At 36.7% G+C, this 21,060-nt stretch overlaps 1 pseudogene; it reads left to right on the top strand.

The window, feature by feature from the left end:
* LOC149128049 (U3 small nucleolar RNA-associated protein 18 homolog) overlaps positions 1 to 14,375 on the top strand; it is a 159,548-nt pseudogene extending 145,173 nt beyond the window's left edge.
* Positions 14,376 to 21,060: the final 6,685 nt, after the last annotated feature.

Here is a 21,060-nt window from a genome sequence, read left to right as displayed (position 1 = left end):
GGCAGAGTGGACAGTAAGAGAGAGAGAGAGACAGAGATAAAGGTCTTCCTTTGCCGTTGGTTCACCCTCCAATGGCTGCCATGGCCGGTGCGCTGCGGCCGGCGCACCGCGCTGATCCGATGGCAGGAGCCAGGTAATTATCCTTGTCTCCCATGGGGTACAGGGCCCAAGTACTTGGGCCATCCTCCACTGCACTCCCTGGCCACAGCAGAGAGCTGGCCTGGAAGAGGGACAACCGGGACAGAATCCGGGGCCCTGACCGGGACTAGAACCCGGTGTGGTGGCGCCGCAAGGCGGAGGATTAGCCTAGTGAGCTGCGGCGCCGGCCTAAGTCACTGTTTCTCATAGTGTCCATTTCACTTCAACAGGTTTCACCTTTGGTGCTCAGTTAATTATTGCCAATCAGAGAGAACATATGATATTTGTCCCTTTGGGACTGGCTTAATTCACTCAGCATAATGTTTTTCAGATTCCTCCATCTTGTTGTAAATGACTGGGTTTCATTGTTTTTGACTGCTGTATAGTATTCTATAGAGTGTGTGTCCCATAAACTCTTTATCCAGTCTACTGTTGATGGGCATTTGGGTTGGTTCCAGGTCTTAGCTATTATGAATTGAGCTGCAATACCATTAGGTGCAGACAGCTTTTTTGTTTGCCAATTTAATTTCCTTTGGGAAAATTCCAAGGAGTGAGATGGCTGGGTTGTACAGTAGGGTTACATTCAGGTTTCTGAGTAATCTCCAGACTGACTTCCATAGTGGCTTAAGCAGTTTGCATTCCCACCAACAGTGGGTTAGTGTCCCCTTTTCCCCACATCCTCTCCAGTATCTATTGTTGGTAGATTTCTGAATGTGAGCCATTCTCACTGGGGTGAGGTGAAACCTCATTGTGGTTTTGACTTGTATTTCCCTGATTGCTAGTGATCTTGAACATTTTTTCATGTATCTGTTGGCCATTTGGATTTCCTCTTTTGAAAAATGTCTATTGAGGTCCTTGGCGCATCTCTTAAGTGGGTTGTTTGTTTTGTTATTGTGGAGTTTCTTGATTTCCTTGTAGATTCTGGATATCAACACTTTGTCTGTTGCGTAGTTTGCAAATATTTTTACCCATTCTGTCGGTTGCATCTTCACTTTCCTGACTGTTCCTTTTGAAGTACAGAAACTTCTAAATTTGATGCAATCCCAAAGTTAATTTTGGCTTGGACTGCCTGTGCTTCTGGGTTCTTTTCCAAGAAGTCTTTTTCAGTACCTATATCTTGCAGGGGTTCTCCAATGTTCTCAAATAATTTGATGGTGTCCGGTCATAGATTTAAGTCTTTAATCCATGTTGAGTGAATTTTTGTGTAAGGTGAAAGATAGGGGTCTTGATTCATGATTCTGCCATGGAAATCCAATGTTCCCAGCACCATTTATTGACTAGACTGTCCTTACTCCAGGAATTGGTTTTGGATCCTTGATCAAATATAAGTTGGCTGTAGATGTTTGGGTTGATTTCTGGTGTTTCTATTCTGTTCCATTGGTCTATCCATCTGTTTCTGTACCAGTACCATGCTGTTTTGATTACAACTGCTCTGTAGTATGTCCTGAAATCTGGTATTGTGATGCCTCCGGCTTTGTTTTTGTTGTACAAGATTGCTTTAGCTATTCGAGGTCTCCTGTGTCTCCATATGAATTTTACATCATTTTTTCCAGATCTGAGAAGAAGGTCTTCGGTATTTTGATTGGTATTGCATTGAATCTATAAATTGCTTTTGGGAGAATGGACATTTTGATGATATTGATTCTTCCAATCCATGAGCATGGAAGATTTTCCCATTTTTTTGATGTACTCTTCTATTTCTTTCTTTAAGGTTTTGTAATTTTCATCATAGAGATCTTTAACGTCCTTGGTTAAGTTTATTCCAAGGTATTTAATTGTTTTTGTAGCTATTGAGAATGGGATTGATCTTAGCAGTTCTTTCTCAGCTGTGGCATTGCCTGTGTATACAAAGGCTGTTGATTTTTGTGCATTGATTTTATATCCTGCTACTTTGCCAAAGTCTTCTATGAGTTCCAATAGTCTCTTAGTAGAGTCCTTTGGGTCCCCTAAATAAAGAATCCTATCATCTAAAAGAGAGATAGTTTGAGTTCCTCCTTCCCAATTTGGATCCCTTTAATTTCTTTTTATTGCCTAATAGCTCTGGCTAAAACTTCCAGAACTATATTGAATAGCAGTGGTGAGAGTGGGCATCCTGTCTGGTACCAGATCTCAGTGAAAATGTTTCCAACTTTTCCCCATTCAATAGGATGCTGGCCGTGGGTTTTTCATAAATTGCTTTGATTGTATTGAGGAATGTTCCTCCCATACCCGGTTTGCTTAGAGTTTTCATCATGAAAGGGTGTTGTATTCTATCAAATGCTTTCTCTGCATCTATTGAGATAATCATATGGTTTTTCTTCTGCAGTCTGTTAATGTGGTGTATCACATTGATTGTTTTGTGCACATTGAACCATCCCTGCATACCAGGGATAAATCCCACTTGGTCTGGGTGGGTGATCTTTCTGATGTGTTGTTGCATTCTATTGGCCAGAATTTTATTGAGGATTTTTGCATCTATGTTCATCAGGGATATTGGTCTGTAATTCTCTTTCAGTGCTGCATCTTTTTCTGGCTTAGGATTTAAGGTGATGCTGGCTTCATAGAAAGAATTTGGGAGAATTCCCTCCTTTTCAATTGTTCTGAATAGTTTGAGAACAATTGGAGTTAGTTTTTCTTTAAATGTCTGGTAGAATTCAGCAGTGAATCCATCTGGTCCTATGCTTTTCTTTGTTGGGAGGGCCTTTATTACTGTTTCACTTTCTGTCTCAGTTATGGGTCTGTTTAGGTTTTCTATGTCTTCATGGTTCAATTTAGGTAGACTGCATGTGTCCAGGAATCTATCCATTTCTGATAGGTTTCCCTGTCTTCTGGAATACAAGTCCTTGTAGTAGTTTCTGATGATTCTTTTTATTTCTGTGGTGTCTGTTGTTATGTTTCCTTTTTCATCTCTGATTTTATTGATTTGGGTCTTTTCTTTTTTTAGTTAGTTGGGCCAATGGGGTGTCAATTCTGTTCATTTTTTTTTTTTTTCAAAAAACCAGCTCCTCGTTTGGCTGATTTTTTGTAATTTTTTTGGATTCAATCCTGTTCATTTCTTCTCTGATTTTAATTATTTCTCTTCTACTAGATTTGGGTCTGGTTTGCTGCAGATTTTCTAGATCCTTGAGATGAATTGAAAGCTCATCTTGGTGCCTTTCCAATTTCTTGATGTAGGCACCTATTGATATAAACGTTCCTCTTAACACTGCTTTTGCTGTATCCCATAAGTTTTGGTATGTTGTGTTGTTATCCTCATTTACTTCCAGAACATTTTTGATTTCTCTTTTGATTTCTCTTTTGATTTCTTCTATGACCCATTGTTCATTCAGGAGCATGTTGTTCAATCTCCATGTGTTTGCATATACTCTAGGAATTTTTGAGTTGCTAATTTCCAACTTCATTCCTTTATGGTCTGAGAAGCTGCATGGTATGATTCTAATTCTTTTGAATTTGCTGAGACTTGCTTTATGGCCTAGTATGTGGTCAATCCTAGAGAAGGTTCCATGTACTGCTGAGAAGAATGTAAATTCTTCAAATGTAGGATGAAAAGTTCTGTAGATATCTCTTAGATCCATTTGGGCTATAGTGTCATTTAAATCTACTGTCTCCTTGTTGATCTTCTGTCCTGTTGATCTGTCTGTTTCTGAGTGTGGGGTATTGAAGTCCCCCAGTATTATTGTATTGGAGTCTAAGTCTCTCTTTAAGTCCCTTAACAAATCTTTTAAATAAACCGGTGCCTTGTAATTAGGTGCATATACATTGATAATCATTATATCTTCCTGTTGAATTGATCCCTTAATCATTATATAGTGCCCCTCTTTGTCTCTCTTAATGGTTTTTGTGGTAAAGTTTATGGTGTCTGATATTAAGATGGCTACGCCCTTTCTTTTTTCATTTCTGTTGGCATGGAATATCTTTTTCCAATCTTTCACTTTCAGTCTGCATGCATCTTTGTTGGAAAGATATGTTTCTTGTAAGCAGCAAATAGATGGGTTTTGTTCCTTAACCCAATCAGCCAATCTGTTTCTTTTAACTGGACAGTTCAGGCCATTAATGTTCAATGTGACTATTGATAAGTAGCAACTTTGCCCTGCCATTTGCCAAAGATATTTTCTAATTTTTGCTTTGAAATTCCTGTTCTTTTGCTGTGAGGTTTCCTTTATTTACCTTCTTTCATATTGATGACCATGTTTCTGTGTTTCTGTGTGTAACACATCTTTAAGCATCTTTTGCAGGGCTGGACGAGTGGTGACAAATTCTTTCAATTTCTGTTTGCTGTGACAGGTCTTTATTTCACTTTCATTCACAAATGAGAGCTTCACAGGATATAATATTCTGGGCTGGCAGTTTTTTTTCTCTTTGTACCTGGGCTATGTCTCACCATTCCCTTCTAGCTTGTAGAGTTTCTGATGAGATGTCTGCTGTGAGTCTAATTGGAGATCCTCTGTGAGTAATCTGATGTGTCTCTCTTGCACATTTTAGAATCTTTTCTTTATGTTTCACTGTGGTGAGTTTGATTACAACCTGTCGTGGTGAGGATCTCTTTTGGTCATGTTTACTAGGGGTTCTATGAGCTTCCTGTAGTAGGATGTCTCTGTCCTTCTTCAAACCTGGGAAATTTTCTGCTAGTATCTAGCTAAAAAGGCCTTCTAATCCTTTTTCTCTCTCCATGCCTTCAGGAACTCCTAGAAACCGAATGGTGGATTTTTTAATAGTATCCTGTAGATTCCCAACAATATTTTTTAGATTTCTAATTTCCTCTTCTTTTCTTTGGTTTGACTGTATACTTTCCTGTGCTCTGTCTTTTAAGTCCGATATTCTCTCTTCTGTTTCACTGACTCTGTTTTTAAGGCTCTCTAATGTGTTTGTCATTTGATCTATTGAGTTCTTCATTTCATTTTGATTTCTCTTCACTATCACACTTTCCTGTTCTACTAGTTTCTGTGTTTCATTTTGATTCCTCCTTAAGATTTCATTTTCTCGCAGGAGATATTCTATCCTGTCCAGTAAGGAATTCCGTAGTTCAAACATTTGTTTTTGAAAACTTCTAATTGTTCTTATCATAAATTTTTTGAAATTGGTATCTTGCATTTCTTCCATCTCATCATCTTCATAATCTTGGCTTGGGGTGTCTTGTTCATTTGGGGGTGTCATAATGTCTTCCTTGTTCTTGTTTCCTCGGTTTCTCCGTTTGATGCTTGGCATTGTGGAAATGTTCTGTGGATTCTTCTTCCCTCGCTGTGGTGTTTTTTCTTGTTATACTATGACTGTATTAAGTGGACTGTCTGCTTTTGATGGAGCCTTAGAGGCTTGAGATATGTGTGGCCTGAGAGCTCTGTTTGGTTCCTCAGGGTTAAGGGTGTGCCAAAGGTGACACTCCCAGGTTAGGCCTGGTAAATCTCTCTCTCTTTCTTTGTTTTTTTTTTTTTGATTCATAAGGGAAGGTTGTACACCTATTTTCTTTACAACTTTATTCTTAGGTTTTTCTACTATTTTTAAAATTTATATTTCTTTTATTTTGTCTTTCAAAGCTGTTTTCATTAAAAATTGAGACACAAACATTAGCCATGGCATAAGAGGGCCATAATCATCAAAATCACTTCCACTTCCACATCTTGTTCCTACTGGAAGGTCTTAGGAGCAATGACATGCTTGGAACTGTCATCTCTCATAACAAGGATGCCTTTTAGAAATCCTCTGGAAGCAACTGCTCAAGACTGTTTTATAGTTGACTCTCTTATGAGTGGATGGAATACAATTTAAAATGTTTAACATTAAGAGTATAGCATATGCACAAACCAGTTGCAGTCATTTATTATCCAATTATTATGTACTATCCCTAACTGTGCTGTTCTTTTACATGACTGGAACTGAATGCAGTAAGGTTGTTTATGCCAGTGTCACCACCGATACACAGTGCTTTGTGCTATGATGTTATAAGAGCTACAATGACACTGTTTGATGGGACTTTCTTTGTTGTTGTAATCTCATGGAACCACTGTCACTTATGCAAGCTGTTGCTGATCAAAATGTGGTAATATGGTGCCAGATTAAATACATATACATTTTATCTACTGTCTGACATATCATTCTCATTATAACCTTGCATTGTGTCTATATTAAATGGGATGCATTATACTTTTTTACTTATTTGTCTCATATTTTATAAAACATCAGCTTAAATCAAGAAATTTATAAACTATGCTTAATTTATAAAAATAATTGATATTTATATTACTTGGAATTTCAATGTATGTAAATTCATATTATGGGAAGGTCTTATTATGTTTGCAGCCTTATTATGTTTGCAGCAATATTGTATTGGTCCACTTTTATTACAGAAGAAAAAAGAAAAGTAAACATTCTTTTATCAAAATAAAGTTATATATGCATCCACAAAACTATTTTTATAGCTATTATTTTCCTTTATATTAGCATCTCGTGAGAAATATCCCTGTTTAGTTATTTTAAACTATCATCTACATATCTGGTAATATAGCTCAGATAATATTTCCAATATGTATAACTGAATTATATTTAATTTATATTGTTTCAGAAATTCCTAACAAAGTATAGAAAGGAAAGGGGATTACATTTATGTAAGCATGTGCCATGAAATATGATAAATATTTGAATGTAAATTCATCCAATTGTCTTAAGTAAATGTGTTATATTTTTCATTACTATATGTTAGATGAGAAAAATACTTATTTGTACCAGAGGTAAGACTTAACTGAAGGTAAACTTTATTCCAATCAGAAAATCATTTTCTTCACACACTCACTCCTGTATTTAAAGTTACCACCTTCTACTTAATTTCATTATCATGATGTGTTGGACATTGGTAACATTAGTAATTCTTATTCTCTTGAATTTGTACACAGCTGCATCAAAATACACTTTGCATTAACTAGCTGTTGCTTTTCAAACACTTTTTCCAGAAAATATTTCTCAGTTGATTATACCCATTTTCCATCTCCCATCTACTCACACTGTTGTTACACTGTAGTAACTGGGTCCAATGTATACAAAACTGACAGAACAAATTATACCTATGATTCCAACTCATTCAACAAATTAACTCATTGAGACATTGGTGTTGATAGACATGCATAAATCTTTTCTTCATATCTTTGGCATTTTACAATGAAAATTTCTCTGCCTCAGAAATTAGATAAACAGTATCATTGAATATCTTATTTACTTCACAAAACATTGTATACATGCTATTAAAAATCCCTTGTATACAATTTACCCATTTTAAAAGACACAAATGAGCAGAGGACTAACTTCAGATTTCTAGACAAAATGAAGGGAACACTTAAGAAGAATTTGGTGTTTTAATACATCCTAAATGCCTTCTGGCTGTAAGAAAGGATATGAAAAGGAGTGGCTTTCCAGGTGACTGCTATTAGAGTCATTGATATGGATTAGGAATTTCTAAGAAGAAGAAAGCTAGGGAGTAAAAAATAATACATGCAGTATTATTAATATTTAAGCTGTGATTTAGTCATCATATCAATATGGAAATGCCTGATACATATAAAATTCAGAAAGAACCTGACTAGAAATAAAACTCTAGGTATCTTCATATAGTTGATCATGAAAAAATTAGAAAACATTAGGTAAAAAGCAAAAGCATGGAGTAAAGAGATCTGTCAATCATTTGTATTCCCAGCTGCATGTAAGATAAAGCCTAATGTCCAAACCCCATTGCATGATGCATAGTGTCTCTCATATATGCTTTTCCTTATTCTTATTTCTTACTGCTCTCTTTCTCCTTGTACAACTTACCTTCCAGTGAGAGAAGTGATGCCCAGTTCCCTAGAGGTGCAGCTTGGGGAAACACAGTCCCTTTACTTTGAGTAGAAAACCATTTACGTTGCACTTGGAAACACTCCTTCTCAGGTGAAGCTCTAAATTCTCTGAAAATTCTTCCTTGACCTCTCAACTAGAAGTCATCTTTTTTTTAATTCCTTATATTTCTGTAGGAATATACTTCATATTATAAATACTTGCATGTGCACATGTTATATCCCATGGTTAAAATGTGAACTTCTCCAAAGTACATATTGTACCTTACTTACCTTCCATTTTCTAGGGCTTCATACATAAATGAGAGGTGGCAGCTGATGGAACATGAATTAATCCTGTAGAACAGAAAATTTCTTTAGCATGTGCTACTTTTGAGCTATGACCTGACTTTCCACCTTCAAGTGAGTTTTGAAATAAAGAGGATGATATGAATGTTAATGTTGCTTAACATTTAAAATTACATAATATCATCATTTTTTCTTCTTGGAATAAGTAATCCACCATTAGATAGTAGTTACTTCAGATCCATATCAAGAGGCATTCAACTATTAAAATTCTTTCTTCTACAAGATAGGATCTTGAAAAATTTAGTCCATACTGTCAAAAGGAAAGATTCTGGTTCTTGTACACAGTGAAGTGCTGTTTAATAAGCATGAAAATAAGACAACCGTGTCTGGCACCTCTATGAAAGTCCAGGTAGGCAAAAATTGTCAAAATGACAAATAGCACAAGGTTCTCATCTACAAAAGAAAAATTAGTGAAATAATGGCCTCAGTACTTTCCCCTAAACAAAGGGAATAATCATAATAAAAATCCCTGGTAGTTCTGCAGAGATATCCTAAAGGAACTGGAAAAGATCTCCTTTCTCCCTTCTACTCAGGGATAATCTTAATGTTATACTATCCTAGGTCTAAACAGAGATTTGGAAAAGGCACAAAAAGAATAGAGAGGAAATGTGACTGTAGGAGAATAGGATAAGCCTCGGAGAGTTCTTGAGGAGGTAAGGCTTCCAGTCAGACGGTCTCACCAAAGAAGCTTTAGGGAAAAAGCAAAAACAAAAACAAAAGCCTAGATCTCACTATGAGTAGGAATCAACTGTTTTCATTAATTACAGCATTAGAGGAGACCAAAGACACTCTGAATATTTATAAAAGTACCATGTTGAAGAAAAACCTGTTTCCCTTCAGCATAAAAAATTTTGTGAAGTTAAAAGTAGGATTTTAGTGTGGACTCTTTCCTTAAAGATTTCAGTATTGTTTTCAACACATTTCTCCACAGTCTCAGGAATTGTATTTTTGATGTGATGGTTCAAACAAGCAACTATCTAATATAGAGACATATCTTTGAAAGCAGTAGGTTTTGAAATTCATTATCCTTTTATCTTTATAAAATATTTCAATTGCTGAATTATAAAAGTTTAGCTTTTAAATATGTTGCCTGGGGTTTGAAATTTTATTTAATATATCATGATTTTAGTATATTACTATCAATACTCTTACACTATGAATAAAACGCATAATGTGTTGTGTTTTTTCAGATGAATTTACAGCTCTTTAGTGTGTATGAAAAGCATTTCTGACATACAAAATTTTCTTCTCCTTTCCTCTAAGGGACCTACTAAGCATGAATCGCTGCTAATCAGTAAAAATATGACAGAAATTTCACAGCATCGTTTTCTGTCTTCCATATAAGGCTTAGATTGGCTTGTCACCACATTTGAAACAAAAGGTTCTTATCTCTGGCATTGACTGCAGCAGTGTTGTTAATACTGAGGTATTTAGGCTGGCGCCATGGCTCAATAGACTAATCCTCCGCCTGCAGTGCCGGCACCCCTGGTTCTAGGCCTGGTTGGGGCACCGGTTCTGTCCCGGTTGCTCTTCTTCCAGTCCAGCTCTCTGCTGTGGCCAGGGAGTGCAGTGGAGTTTGGCCCAAGTGCTTGGGCCCTGTACCCGCATGGGAGACCAGGAAAGGCACCTGGCTCTTGGCTTCGGATCAGCGTGGTGCGCCAGCCACAGTGCGCCGGCCACAGCATGCCGGCTGCAGAGGCCATTGGAGGGTGAACCAACGGTAAAAGGAAGACCTTTCTCTCTGTCTCTCTCTCATTGTCCACTCTACCTGTCAAAAAAATAAATAAATAAATAAAAAATAAATAAAAATAAAAATACTGAGGTATTTAAGCCAAATTAACAGTTACTACAGGATAGCACATGTACCTTCTAGATATGGCACACATACTTAGGTAGTTATGGCAACATCAGCTTATTAAATGGTACAAAGGGACATCTAGTTTAACATAATTTTCCTGCCAGGCAACCATACCTATATTTTATCACTTTGTTGGCCAGTGAACCTTGTCCTTCCAACCTTTAAATCTTTGATGGGTTCATTTTGAATATTGTTGTCTATTGACAAGGAGCATCCTGAGAAGGCAAGGAAAACATATAGGTTGTGAATTTTATTAGAAATAAATTTAAGAACAGTGGAAAAGTGTTATGGTGTATATACGAGTACTGTTTGTGAGATGTACAGATTTGTGTAGACACACCTTGGAGATATTGTGGGTTAGTTCCAGACACAACAATAAAATGAACTGTGCAATAAAATGAGTTATAGGAACTTCTTGTTTTCCCAATGTACATAGCTTATGTTTAGACCATAGTCCATTAAGTGTCCAATAGCATGTTGTTTTATCCATCTCTCTACCTTAATTATAATGCTCAATTGCTAATTATCTGAGCCTTAAGTGAGTCATGACCCTTTTTGCTAGTGGAGAGTCTTACCTTGATATTGATGGCTGCTCACCAGTCAGTGTGGGAGCTGCTGAAGGTTGGAGTGGCTGTGATGACGTCTCAAAACATCAGTGAAGTTTGCTGCATACATTAGCTCTTCGTTTAGCAACATATGTCTCTGGAGCATACAGTGCTGGCTGAGAACATCTTACCTTCAGTAGAAATACTTTCAAAAATTGAGTCAATCCTCCCAAATCCTTTTGCTGCTTTATTAATCAACTTTAGATAATATTCTTTGCGTGTGTTTAATTTTATTTTTTTATTTTATTTAAGGAATACAAACAATGCATTTCATATATACTTTGTTGTCATTTGAACAATGTTCACAGTGTGAATATATATTTTATCTATATACTGTATCTCAAGAAACCACTTTATTTGTTCATCCCTAAGATGTAAGTCCTCATCTATGAAAGTATTATGTTGAGAGAAGTTTAGTCACATCTTTAGGCTTTGCTGCTGCTGCTGCTATTTTTTTTTTTTTTTTTTTGCTGTTTCTTTGACATCAGCAGTGACTTCCTACAGTAACGTTACAAACTTCTCAAAGTTGTTTTTGGGATTGGAATCACACTCTTCCAAACTACTGTTATCATTCATATTTTCACTTGCTCCCATGAATCATGAATGTTCTTAATGGTATCTAGAATAGTGAATCCTATGTTGAGGATTTTCAATTTATTTTTCTCATATCCATTGGGGGAATCACTATCTATAGCAGTTATAGCCTGATAAAATGCATTTCTTAATAAGGTTTAGAGGTTGCTATTTCTCCTTGATCTGCAGGCTGCAGAATGGATGTTGTGTTAGCAGACATGAAATTTTTTTGTAAATCTCTGTAATAGCTCTTGGGTAACAAACTGCTTTGTCAATTAACAATAATCCTTTGCAAGACATATTTTTCTCTGAACAGTTAGTCTCAACAGTGAGTTTAAAATATTTAATAACTCATGTTGTGAAAGCTGTTCTGTTGTCTAGTCTTTAATGTTTCATTTACAGAACATAGACATAGTTGGTACAGAATAGTTCTTAAGCACCCTAAGGTTTGTTCAATGATAACCCAACATTCATTTGGATTTAAAGTTAGCAGCTGCATTTAGCGCCAAATAAGAGGTCATTCAATGTTTAAAAGGCTTGAAGCCAAGTATTGACTTCTCCTCTCTAGCTATGGAAGTCCTAGATGGCACCTTCTTCTAATATAAGGCTATTTCATCAACATTAAAAGCTGTTTTTTTTTTTCCGTTTGTTTTTGTACAGCCCTTTTCATCAATGATCTTAGCCAAATCTTCTGGATAATTGTTGGAGCTCCTACATGAGCACTTTCTGCTTCACCTTGCAATTTTATGTTACAGGAATGATGTATTTTCCCCCTTAAGCAGAATCAGTCAATCTGCTAGTTTCAGCAATTTCTTCTCCAGCTTCCTTCCTTCTCTCAGTAGCCTTCATAGAATTGAAAAGAGTTAGATTCTTTGTCCATATTAGGCATTAGCTTCAGGGAATGTTGTAGCTGACTTGATCTTCTATCTAGACTTTGTCCTTTATCAGCAGTAACACTGTTTTGCTTTCTTATTATTCATGCATTCACTGCAGTGGCACTTTAATTTCTTTCAAGGGTTCTTCCTTTGCATTTACAACCTGGCTAAGAGTTTGGCACAACAAGTCTTACTTTCTGCGATCTTGGCTTTCATCGCCAAATCTAATCACTTCTAGCTTTGTATTTAAAGTAATACATCTGTTTCTTTGACGTGAACACATAAAGAAATTATATATATATATGTTATATATATAATTATATATATATATTATAGAATTACCATTTCGCCCTATTAAAATATTGTGTTGCAAGAAGTAGAGAGACTAGAGTGGGGGGAGATAGGGGAACTGTCAGGGTCAATTGGGGTAGCAGTCAAAATGCAAACATTTATACAACCAGTTCACAATATTATATTGGATGGTTCATGGTGGCCCCCAAACAATTACATTAGTAACATCAAAGTTCACTAATTAGAGATCAGCATGACAGATAGAATAAGAGTAATTCTTAAAAAATCCTTACCAGTCTCGTAAAGAAAGCATAGCTCGGGCACATGCATAATGGAATTCCATACACACACCTGCATTTCTTCTCAAGCCCAAGATGCTGCCTGAGAGGAGGAACCCCTTGAAATCCTTGAGAATGTGGAGCCAAGTCTGACTTGAAGAACAAACAAGTCCATGTTGGAGAATCACAGGGCACTTACAGGCATCTGGCAAAGTTCCTCTTCCTTCCCAGAGGAAACCATGGGCTGGGCTTGACCAACAGCCACTACTGTTACAATCAGTGGAGAAGCAGTGGCAGAACTACTTTTCCAAGAGAAAAAACCAGCCAAGCTGGTGCCTGGAGAAGCTGTTCTTCGGCAGCAGATAGGACAATAATCATACTCAGCTGCCCAGTCTTCAAGATCTGCAGGTTCAAATACATAAAGACTCAGGTAACTCAGAGGTGCAGAATGAAGCAGAAGATAATTTTCTACCCCGCCCCCAAATAAATTTTGAATGGATTAATAAGATGGGAATGAAGAAACTGTTGATATAATGAACAGTCAGTTTCAGAAAGACAGGATGAAAAATGCAAGTGAAAGTAAGCTTTCAGAAGACAAGCTTCGAAAGAGCCTTGAAGAATTCTGGCATGCCATTGGAGGAGTATTTCCTGGGCAGAGACTAATAAGCTAAAAAGATCTTCAGATGATGAAAGTGAATATGATAAAGATGATTTGTTATACAGAACTGGGAATTTAATATCACATCCACTTCTCTTCCTAGAGGAATCTTGAAGAAATGATCACGTACTGATGATGAACATCCTGAAATCTCTGTGCAGTTTCATCCTTTTGCATAGGTTGCAAAGGTCGCTGGGTTGCATAATGCTGTGTCACAAGGTCAGGTTGATCAAACAGATCCTAAAATTTGGAACATCTGTTTGGAGGAGTTTCCAAAATTTAATGGAAGTTTCAGCTTTAATGGACATGGAGTTTTAGCCACAAGTGCTTTATAATATGCAAGTTGGATAATTAATTATTTCTGCTACATCAAGTGAGATGTTTGAAAGAGAAAATGGTAAGGAGCTTTGAAGTCTCTCCAGGTGGGTCCCTTTTGCTTACAAATGGTGTTTCTGGATATTTTCATTTGCTGTGAAACAAAGAACAAAGAACAACAACTAACTGGTATTATGGAAATTTATGCAAAGATTGAAGCATCCACATTCTCTCTGGATAATGAGAAAATACACACCTCTTCAGGCCATGGGGAAGTTTATTTTTGGGATGTGCACGCTAAGAAGTGGCTTCATGGATTTTTTGATGAAGGTGGTATGTATAAGATTAAGCATTGCTACATGTAGGAATGGACATCTATGGCATATGATTCTAATTGCGTAGTGACAAATAAATCTATCCAAGATTTTTGCCTCCAAGAAACAAATCCAAAAGCCAGTGAGAGCTATAATGAACTTGATAACAGGTTTTACTTCTCTTTCAATGCTGTTATAGAAATTTTGGCAATTGCTTCAGAAAAAAAATGAGAGAAGCAGTCAAATTGTTTCACATTCCTTTCATACATCATTTTCAAACTTCTAGTTGTTACCATGAATATTCATTGTGTTCATATCATACATTTTGATACCAGAAATACTTTACCTTTGGAGTCGAGAAAGGCTTTGATGTATATGTTAGGGCAGTACTCAGATTTCCAGAGATTGTTTGAAATCCCTTGAGCTATGAGAAGCCTGCCCTGTTTCATCTTTTCAGAACTTCCCTGAACGTGTGATTATGTTGGGATAATGACTGGCAGACACAACTTTGCTAAATTAGCAGCAATGTATTTACATGGTAGCTTTTGGCTGAAAATAATAAGAGCTTGTAATGTTACAAGAATTACCAAAATGTAATTTAGAGATGCAAAATGTGCTGTTGAAAAAATGACATCCATAGATTTGTTGAATGGAGGGATGTCACAGACCTGTAACCAAATTTGTTTTTAAAAAAATCACAGTATCAGTGAAGTACAGTAAATCAAATGACAATAAAGTGAGGTATGCCTAGTATAAATTTGATAATAGCAATGAATATCATCACTGACTTGCACTTTAGGACATGTGGGGAAACTGCCGCCTTTGATAAATAACTAAATTTTTGATTTTGGAAATATGGCTCTTCTGCTCTCAGTTCTCAGGATTCCTATAGGACCGGCTCCACATTTAGCCTCTGAGAAAGGATGTGACTCAAGCACAGTATCATATTAAATTGGAAGAAATGATTGCTTCAAAGAAGAGCATCTGACCAGCCATAAGTAATAAGATAGAGCTGATGGATAGCTATAGAGCCGTGTGGAACAGATTTTCTCCTTTACTGTCTTAATTGTAACACATAATCATTTTACAAGCATTAGTGAAGCCAATAAAAAAAATGGAGGAGAATAGGAGCTGATCAAGAGTTAGATCCAGGTCTTAGTGACACTCTTTTAACTCTTACTCAATTAAGCAATACCTAAAACCAGCCCTAGCTTTGGATTTTTCCCAATTTGCATGAATATAGATTCCAAAAGTATAATTCCTAAACCTAGAGCTTGGGTAGGAATTTTAGTTGGTAGTAACCCAGAAGTCATTGAGGAAATGAATTTGAGTCTTTATGTACCAGAGCCAAAGTCAGAGCCAGATAGTTCAAGAAAAGTATAATGGCTGCAATATTTTTTCCTATAATTTTCCCCACCAATAAAAATCCTCTGCTGATGCTGTCTGATGGACCTGAGACTGCCAAGGTAGTGTGAAAGAGTGGAGGGGGTGCTGGAACTTCAGGAGGAGACAGTGAGAGAGAAATGGTTTGGTACAAGAATTTGGGGGCTGGAGAGCTTTGGCTCCAATCAGTTGTGGCAGTTACTTTTAGCTTGTGGTCTTAAGCAAGTTATGTTAAGCTCTAAATTCCTCTTGTGAAATAAAGGGGAGGTAAAATAATAGTTCTAAAGGTCAGTTGATAGTAACCAATAGTGTGATTCACCTGGTACAATGCTTATCAACAGTCTGTGGTAAACTGATGATAATTGTTATGATCATTACACAATCCAAATGTGAGTCTTTGTCACATTTGGACAATGTATTAATAGTAAGGCTCTTTCATTCTTTCAAACTCCAGTGTTTTGATCTGTCAAGTAGGGCTGACAGTTTTTTGCCATATCTACTTCATAGAATTGTCATCAAATGATAAATTATGGCTAAGTCATTCAGAAACTGTTATGAAATGGAGGCAGACTTAAGGTGACTTGAGCAGCTCTAAGCTTTTAGGCATTCTGTGACAATGAGTGACACCAAAATATCTTTCTGAAACTAAAAATGTAACTTGTCCCCTTCTATTGAATCACAGTCTTGCAAGGGTAAAAGTCAGGCATATAAAATTTGAAAAATCTCTGCAGGTATTTCTAAAGCTTGTGAATGCTAGAGGATTGATGCTTTTATACAGATTCTGAACCTTGACCACTCACTGGAATTACCCAGGGAGCTTTACAAACTACAGATTCCTAGTAGATAGCCCACAGCAATTTAATCAGAAGCTTGGGCAATGGGGCTGAGCGAATCCATATTTACGAAAGTTCACAGGGTGATACTGATGTGCATCAATGATTGAAATACCATTGTGTTAGTGAAACGGGAATGTGAATGCATTAATTAAGATCACCATATGCACCAAACATGGCAGTAGGTGTTTTGCATGTGTTACCCTGTTTAACTTTCATTTTAAATTAGCCATGTGGAATAGATGCTGTATCTCTACTTTGCAGTGGAGAACTAAGACTCACAGAGGTTATGTGGCATGCCCAGGGATACGCAGCTAGCTGGGGTAAAGCAATCATTTCTTTTGTTGGGTTGCTTCTCTACTGGCATTTGTACTTGTCAACTGAAGTCTGAGGAAGCTGTATTCTTGTAGAAAGTAAAATTACTTTTTAATGTTGAATATATTCTTCATTTATCTGTTTACTCTTCCTTTTATAAAATCAGTTTTTTAAAAAAAGCTAAATAGAGATAGTTGGGGGTTTAAAACTCATCTGTAATCTTAAAAAACTCAAGCACATTTCAGTGACAGTTGCTATTTCCAATTCCAAAATGAAACACTAGTTTTGAAACAGCCATTAAGAAAAAAACCTTCAAAACTTAAACCCTTTAGGAATATTGAGAACTCTTCTAACAGCTTTAAAATAAGTAGGTTCTCCTCAGATATTTGACAATGCATATAAAATAGTTACTTCTTGGGAACCAAATTAAGGAACTTAGAAAGTGAATGATAAACTACTGTATTACCGTAGGGAAAAGGAAGTAATTTTTTTAACTTTATGGTCCCCCAAAGGGAACTCTGTATCTGATGATATTTCAAAAGGCATCACTCCTTGAATGTCTTGAAAAAGTAAAAGAAAAAAATTTTTATAAAGCTTTAACAATAGATTCCTGCAATTTTTTAAATAGGAATTAAAAAACCCAGTGGGAATGGGAGTCAGGTAGAGGAGGAAGTCGGTTTTGAAAACCTGAGTAAAAGTTCACACTGTGAGGAGTTACAGAAAGTTCCACATATATTTTGCCTTTTTTTTTTTTTCAAACAAGAGGGTTCAAACTTCACATTAACACAGCTGCAACACTAACCGTGGGTCTGTTAATGCTGTCTGCTGACCTCGAAGCCTGCAGTCGCCAGCTTGAGCTGATACCTGTAATGCAGGAAAATTGAAACCACCAAATTCACACAGTAAATTTCTGGAAAGACAGTTTCCTAAGCAAAGTGTTAGAGGTCAGAGTCATCTCAGCTCTCTCCATATGCTGATAACTACTTGCAGGCCTAGGCCAGGAGATATTTTCTGACTCCCGGTCAAAACAATTTAGTGAAAAATATATCTCTTCCAAAAAAAAAAAAAAAAAAAAAGAAAAAGAAAAAATCTAGGGAAGAATGACACGGAAAAGATCCAAAGTTGGCCTGTATCTTGAATTGTGTAAAACAATGAAATATCACTATCTATGATTCCATTGTTGACTGTTAGGATTTGAATGTTTAGAATAATGTTTATCAATCCTTAGTTTAGTTACATAAGTATTATTAATATGTTCATTTAGTCCATAAGGAAATTAAGAATAAATATTGTATGCATATAATTGTTTTTGCTATATTCAGCTTCCATAAAAATTTTTAGTTTGTATTTTATTTTTGGTCTAGTAAAAATTTACTGAAAATCACGTGATAGCAGTAGTGTGATGATGTATATCAATGGATCTCGAACTTAAACATGCATCACTCTCATTGGGCTGCACATCTACAATTTCTGTTTTAGTGGTTCAGGTTGTGACTTGCAAATCTGAATTACTAAACAAATTCCCAGTGGGTTGCCAGTTAGGCATTAGTAAGGGCCCAAATGCTATACTATTTTTTTTAAGATTTATTTATTTATTTGAAAGGCAGAGTTACAGAGAGGCAGAGGCAGAAAGAGAGAGAGAGAGAGAGAGAGAGAGAGAAAGAGAGAGAAAGAGAGAGAGAGAGAGAGAGGTCTTCCATCCACTGGTTCATTCCCCAAGTGGCTGCAATGGATGGAGCTGTGCTGATCCGAAGCCAGGGACTTCTTCCAGGTCTCCCATATGGGTGCAGGAGTCCAAGGACTTGGGCCATCTTCTACTGCTTTCCCAGGCATTAGCAGAGAGCTGTATCGAAAGTGGAGCAGCTGGGACTCAAACTGGCACCCATATGGGATGCCGGCACTGCAGGTGGCGGCTTCACTGGCTGTGCCACAGCGCCAGCCCCAAGCAGTCTTTTTATAACTTCCTCCTCTTCTTTACTTTGACAAATGGACACAGAGGGGACTGATTTTACACCTGACAGGGACACCTCCAGCCTGTGAAAGAAACTGAGATTTCCTGTATTTGCTTGGGAGTCCAAGGACAGTCTTAGAGTTAGGATGAAAGACGCCTAAATGAAGCCTTTCAGATCCTGAAATTGATCAGATGTTACATATACTTCATTGCTATATATGCAGGAGAAAAATATTCAGGGAGACAGTATGTGAGGCAGATAGTGATTTAAACCTAGAGCCTGCCATTTTCCATGATTGTTAAAAAACAACTGAGCAGATCCAAATGTTGCCTCATTCTAAGATTAAAAAAGATCAACACACATCCAAGGTACAACTGAAATGAAATTCAAGAGCATGATTGCCAACTCTTCCTATTTCCAAGTCATTATGCACAATGGATATAATAATGTAGGACCATTTGGGTAAATATTTGGTAAAAAAAATTATGTAACTAGGTTAGATAATTTCTCACATGTGCTAACCAAAATTGATTATCAATTAAGTTATTTCAATATTACCAAATAAAATGCTATAAGAAAATAAAAGTGAGAATTTATATAATTTGGGGGAATAAACTAAAGGAGATAAAATATGGGAAGAATTTGAGAGTATTTTCTCTGAAACATGACTTTTAAATCTATAAATCCAAAGCAACAAATATACTAAAAGCAAATAGCAAATTTAGGAAAATATTAAGAAAAACTAAAAGATAAAGATTGCTATTTTTAATACAGATGCCTGTGTTTTAGATCAGTTGATAAAATGAGACCCAACCAATGGAAATATGAGCAAACCGGGTGAGTAAATAATTCAAGTTCACCAATAAAATGGTCATTGATTAATAAAACATAAGACTGTTTTAAGTTTGTACAATCATGAAAGAAAGGAAAGTTATATAATGACATACTCTGCTTAATTAGTACATACTGTCCCAAGTTAAAAATAAGAAAACCTAGAGAGTGAGATTTTGTTATTTTTTTCACTTCTGGAAAAATCAGTATATAAATATATTTTCAAATCTATATAAATATGTATCTAGTAATTTAATTTCTAAGCAGTTACTCTGCATTTAATTATTGCCAAGAACAAAGATATAACTGTAGGAAATGAATTTATAATTATTTAAAATGGAGAAAATTAGAACATTGTTTATCCCAAATAACTATATTGTGTGCTTTTATAAAATATTAAATTATTAAAATGTTGTTATCAGAGATTATTTAATGAATAGAAGCCCATTTGGGGGAACTACCTAATGAAAAAGAAATTTTTAAAACAGGACATGTAGTATTACTCTCTTTACATGCAAGGCAGTATGTAGCTGATACAAGAAGGCAGAGTCCATGAGCTAATCTCCTACCTCCTTCTTAAGGTCCCTTAAAACTGTCATAAATAATTAGAATACCTGAATCAACAATAAAAACATTAAAAACATCAGTGGAAGAAGGAAATCTGTCATATTATGACACTGGTGAAACATGGTGTAAGGAACACGAAGCACATGAAATGTTTGAAGGACACTATTACAGATGAGAGACTGAATGACGTAGAGGAAGACACCCAGAACCAGGAGAAGCAGGCAGGAAAGAGGTTGGGAATAAGGAATGGAACTCACTCTGGAGGTGACAAAAAGCTATATATAGCCGGCACCGTGGCTCAATAGGCTAATCCTCTGCCTTGCGGCGCCGGCACACCGGGTTCTAGTCCCGGTCGGGACGCCGGATTCTGTCCTGGTTGCCCCTCTTCCAGGCCAGCTCTCTGCAGTGGCCAGGGAGTGCAGTGGAGGATGGTCCAAGTGCTTAAGCCCTGCACCCACATGGGAGACCAGGAGAAGCACCTGGCTCCTGGCTTCGGATCAGTGCAATGTGCAGGCCGCAGCGGCCATTGGAGGGTGAACCAATGGCAAAAGAAGACCTTTCTCTTTGTCTCTCTCTCTCACTGTCCACTCTGCCTGTCAAAAAACAAAACAAAACAAAAAACAAACAAACAAACTACATATAGTCTAAGTAATGCCCCACTTTTCTCCCATCCTCACACACGTAATGGCCAGGAATTTTCTCTTAAGTAAAAATTAGAATTAAGTACATAATCTAAGATTTGTTTGAATACCCAAGAGAAACAGCCATTTCTGCTGGAAATAAAATTGTTCCAGAAAGAGAGAAATTCATCTACCAATTGCTCCCAGTCATGCTCTGGCAATGTCTCTTTTGAGAAGAAAAAGGTTCTACTGACCTAGGTGGCAAGAAGGCGGGGAGAAGTGATGCACATCTCTCCTTGATTGGGTTGGGAAGGGGCAGGTTTCAAAACGCATAAACACCCAGAAAGTTCATATAGGCAGGGCTAGGAATCAGACCACCTTTATAGATAGATGTTTAATTCTAGATTCCTGTGTTTAAGGGAGCTATTGCTTCTGAAAGGACTCCTATATTTCAGTTCTGTGTTGCCCTGGTTTCTCTGCTTCTGCTGGTTAGGTGTTGTTTCTTCTGCCCAT

This window comes from Oryctolagus cuniculus, chromosome 2 (assembly GCF_051225735.1).
Source record: "Oryctolagus cuniculus isolate XC-2025 breed Fujian yellow rabbit chromosome 2, ASM5122573v1, whole genome shotgun sequence".
NCBI classification, from domain to species: Eukaryota; Metazoa; Chordata; class Mammalia; order Lagomorpha; family Leporidae; genus Oryctolagus; species Oryctolagus cuniculus.
Note: the sequence above shows the minus strand (reverse complement) of the source record. Positions and strands in the feature narration are given on the sequence as shown.